The sequence below is a fragment of the Lipotes vexillifer genome, unplaced genomic scaffold, assembly GCF_000442215.2.
Source record: "Lipotes vexillifer unplaced genomic scaffold, Lipotes_vexillifer_v1.1 scaffold472, whole genome shotgun sequence".
In the NCBI taxonomy this organism is placed as follows: Eukaryota; Metazoa; Chordata; class Mammalia; order Artiodactyla; family Lipotidae; genus Lipotes; species Lipotes vexillifer.
Window position 1 is genome coordinate 481,053 of NW_006797698.1, and position 5,366 is coordinate 486,418.

Here is a 5,366-nt window from a genome sequence, read left to right on the forward strand (position 1 = left end):
CAGCAGGAGCAACTGTCTTTCAGTTTTAAAACTGAAAACTAACTGCATCCACTGGCCGTATATTCTATTATACTAAAACCCCAAAAACCCATTCCCCACCTTCACCTGAAGATCGTAGGAGCTGGCTGCTCTGATTCCTTTTGCCCACTGTTCTACAGGGTGAGGCTCAAACTTTCTGCCGGTCTTCCCTAGCTGCCTCTGCCAGACGGTCTGGTCTCACGAGACAGCTTTCCCAAGAGAACACTCCAGAGCAGCCCTCGCGTCTGGCTGACTCCCCTCTTTTCTTCCACGTCTGCTCAGACTCTAGAGAAAAGCTAGAGCTCTTGGCTGAAACTTCCAGGCACGGCTGTACCAACCTGATCATCCACGCTTATGTTTAAAATTGTCTCACGTGCCTGAGGACTTTGTTCTCCAGAGAAAGACCAAGTTCTGCACCCAGCCCCACCTTGGATGTCTCTACTCCATCCATACTGGGCCTGTGTGTTAGTGAGGCATTTAATTGCCGAATCAGCCCCTTCTGGCTGCTTCCCCACACCTCCACCCGGCTGGCGTCTCTCATGGTCTCAGCTGGGTGTCACTTGCTCGGGAAGCTGCAACGCCACCCAGGGCCCCTGTGGTGTGTCTCAGAGCACTGCGCACTTCTTTCTCTCGTGGCCTTTTCACAGTCTGTGATAATCTGCGATTATCTGCTTAATGCACAGCTCTCCCACTGGAAAGGAAACTCCACCTCAGACTGGCACATCCTGGGGCTAACAGGCACTTAGCAAACATGCATTGATGGAACGGGGACTTAGCACAGTACCCAGAACCCAGCAAGCACTTGACAAACGATGGCTTTTCCCAGTTGAAAAAAACAAAAACCGGAGGCAACCGCACAAACCCAGACGGTGTGGTTCTATAGACCACAGTCTGAGAGGTGCAGTGAGAGCTGGACCACAGCCTCCTGTGGTTTCCTTGACAATGCCCCCATCCCCTCCTAGCTCATCTTTCCAGGAACTCTGGTCATCGGAGTTGTCCAGTAAGGTGGGATCCTGCGGCCACTGGCTCCCCTGGAGCACATAACCCCCATCAGTAGGTGAGCAGGAGAAAGAAATGAACTGATACTAACAAGGACCAGCAACAAGCCGACAGCAATGCCAGAGTCTGGAGGCAGGATTTCAGCTGGCCCGTTCTCTGCTCAGTCGCCAAGTTCAGCCACACTGCCGTGAAAAGGGACACCAAAAGCACCCCTCAGAACTCCTTCTCATCTGGTCACCACGGCCAAATTAGCTATATGCATGAGGACAGACTACCCAGGCCAAAGTGTGTCTGATGGGAAACCATTAAAACTGTATCTGCAGTAGGTGCTAGTGCAGCCACGAGGGACTTAAATGGCACTCTGATCAATTACTACAGCTGATATGACCCCTTAATATTGAAAATATAGCCAATGCCGTATCATTTAAATTTTATTGGCCATCATAAACTCTTGGGTTTGTAATTATTTTTTAACAATGTATAGCTATAGTCCTCTTTTATCAATCAAAACTTTTTGAAATTCTTAATAGCAAATACTATTAACTTATACATATATAATTGTACACACACACATAACCAGAAATAATCTGTAGCATCCCAAGCTAAAAACAAGAGGGTAAAACCTGAGAAATTAATCTTCAGAGAATAAACAGCTGCTTACTTTTGAGACATAATACAGGGTAAAAAGAACTAATATTTTAACATGAGAAAAATCCTTCCGTGATACCAATATCAAGCGATAGGTCTTTCCCTCCTTTTAAACAAGATTTATTTCCATCTGACCAAGTGAAATTGATATAATTGCCAGTTAGAACCCCACACAATTATTTTGCCCATCAATTTATATTTCTATTTAACAAGCGTGACAGTTACTTTTAAAAGAAACATTATGAAATAGTCTTCAATCAAGTAAAGAATTATTTAACAGATAAATATTCTTAATGGCGCTCTCTTGCGGCTTGAAATAAGCTACACGCTTAACCTCACAAGCCTGTTCAGCACAATCGTACTTTTTACAAATGAGATAAAACGCAGGGATCATAAAAAATTCATCACAAAACTGTCAGTACTTCAGTCACACGAGAGCTCGTTAGGCGTATTAGTTAAGTTGGGGAATGAACTGGCCATCGCTACCATAAAATATACTTACATCTTCAAGATTCCTGCGGGGTCATTTCTTCCGCTGGGCTCTCCCGCTGACCACACTGCAGACGGTGACACAGCGGAGGGAGGTCCTCTCACACACGTGTGCTACGGCATCACACACCCACCTGTCAGGTATACGGAACACCTACTGGAGTCATGGCTTAAAAGCCAGATTTTTTTTTCAGAAACCTACTAAGTTCTTAACAGCTTTACTGAGATATAATTAACATGCTACAGAATTCACCTACTTAGTGTGTATAATTCAATGGCTTTTAGTGTATTCCCAGAGCTGTACAATCCTCACTAGGATCAACTTTGGACACTTTACTCATCCCAGAAAGAAACCCCGTACCTATTGGTAGGTACATTTCCTCCTAACCTTCCCCACCCCACAACCCTCTCCCAGGCGACCACTGATCTACTTGATATAAGAGCTAGATTGGGGGAAGGATGTTGTGTACAATTTTATTTTTTATCTTTTAAAAAAATTTTATTGGAGTATAGTTGATTTACAATGTTGTGTTAGTTTCAGGTGCACAGCAAAGTGATTATTATACATATACATATATCCACTCTTTTTTAGATTCTACTCCCATATAGGTCATTACAGAGCACTGAATAGAATTCCCTGTGCTATACAGCAGGCTCTTATTAGTTATTTATTTTATATATAGTAGTGTGTATATGTCAAACCTAATCTTTCAATTTAACCCTCCCTCCTTTTCCCCATAAGTTTGTTTTCTACATCTGTGACTCTATTTCCATTTTGTAAATAGGTTCATTTGTACCATTTTTTTAGATTCCACATATAAACGATATCATATGATATTTGTCTTTCTCTGTCTGCCTTACTTCATTTAGTATGATAATCTCTAGGTCTATCCATGTCGCTGCAAATGGCATTATTTCAGTCTTTTTTATGGCAGGGTAATATTCCATTGTGTATATATGTACCACATCATCTTTATCAAGAGATAGATGTTATATCGTTAAAAGTCTTAAAGTCATGATGGGCAACACCCCAGACACCCAAAACCCAGCTTTCATCCAAGGACACCCAAACACACAACACTTCTCACTATACAGCATACCCAGCCTGGAAAAACCAGAGACGGAGTCTTCGTGTGAACAGAAATTTAATTCAATATTTAACAGGCGCCCACCACGTGCCGGGCATTGCGAACGTCCTGGGGGCACAAAAATCAGTCCCGTTTTCCAGAACCTCAGCCAGGTGAGGGACAGAGGGCAAAGCTGGTGCGTGGGTAAGAAGAGGCTGACTCGGTGGGGAAGGTCCAAGAAGGCTTCACACATCGATGATGCTGGAGCCGAGGGCGAGAGCACTCAGGGAAAGAAACCCCTTCTGGGGCTGATCCCTTCAGGATGCTGTGCACCAACCTCCCCTTGAAATAACACCGTGATACCAAAGGGGAACTTTGGAATCCCAGTGTGTTCAACTAAAGCATGTCTACGGAACACGCAGAGCCAAAACTGAGGCATCCTCACACTGGTCACACAGCAGCAGCTCCCAGCACAGGGCCAGGTGTAGTGTGCATCTGTTAATCCCAAACTCCTAATTGATCCCTCCCCACCCTTTCCCCTTTGGTAATCATAAATTTTTTTTCTGTCTGTGAGTCTGTTTCTATTTTGTAAATCAGTTCATTTGTATCATATTTTTAGCTTCCACATATGAGTGGTATCATGTGATATTTGTCTTTCTCTGACTTACTTCGCTTAGTATGATAATCTCTAGGTCCATCCATTTGCTGCAAATGGCATGATTTCAGTGAATGCATACTTTAGATCAAATAATGACTTCTCTGCTTCCTAACTGTGTGGTCTCGAGCATGTGATTAAATCTCTTTGAGCCATAGTTTCCAGCCTGGAAAATGGGGGAATAATAGTAATGCCAACTTCACAGGCTGCTAAGATTAAATAAGGTCACGTGCAGTCAGCACTTGGCCAAGCTCCCCACACACTCACGTGCTCAGCTCGGGGCCATGACCCAAACGGACTCGGGACTTTGGCGACTGGGTCACAATCTCGCTCTCATCTCCAAGGCTCCACCCCACCTGGATGATGCCAGCACGCACCAATCTATCCAACACGCTCATCTCAAAATTCCCTCATCTCTTCCATTTCCAATGGCCTCTACACCATGACCGCTCACTTCAATGATCCTGTTCTCACTGGGAAGTACTCCACCTCTGAAATCTTAAACACTAATATCTTCCCTATGAGCCCACCCCCCTGACCTTGAAACTCAGGACCTTCAATCCTCCCTTCCCTTTACTCCCCACCTACCCGGACTTCATAGACTTCAAGGACAGAGAAGCCCCAGGACACCTGCCCTGTTGCCACACTTGCCCAGCAAAACCCGACCCCTAAGGAAGCCAACTCGCTGCCTTCCTGCCTCTTCCATCCGGGCTACATGGAAGTTCCACTGAAGGGCGTCCCCTGCCCTGTGGATTTGTTCCACTAGAAGGATCGGGTGCATCCTGGGCTTCTCTTCCCCTCGACTCTGGACCACATCATCTCCCACCTCTGCGAGGACCTTGATCAAGGAGTTACCTACCCCTCCCCCCATTGGTATCTTTTTTTTTTTTTTTGGCTACATTGGGTCTTCGCTGCTGCGCATGGGCTTCCTCTAGTTGCGGTGAGCAGGGGCTACTCTTCGTTGCGGCGCGTGGGCTTCTCAACGCGGGGGCTTCTCTTGTTGTGGAGCACGAGCTCTAGGCGCGTGGGCTTCAGTAGTCGTGGCTCACGGGCTCTAGAGCGCAGGCTCAGTAGTTGTGGCACATGGGCTCAGCTGCTCCGTGGCATGTGGGATCTTCCTGGACCAGGGCTCGAGCCTGTGTCCCCTACACTGGCAGGCGGATTCTTAACCACTGCGCCACCAGGGAAGCCTCCTCACTGGTATCTTGAACTTCCCTCTCCTGTGCTCTTCCCCTACCCCTCACACATTTAGGAAAGAAATCATAAGCCTCATGTTCTTTGATCCAGTCTTGGGTAGAAAATTAATAAAAGCAGGAGTGGAAGCCCTCAGGAGGAGGTGATAATGCTCCCTCTGCAAAAACTGAGAGGCTGTTCCCACAGGTGGGTTGTAAAGAGCAACCCAGAGCCAGCCACCACGTCTTGTTAGAAAGGGAACATTGGCAGATGCTCACACACCAGTTAACCAGGTTTTCCTTAAGTAAGGCATTCCT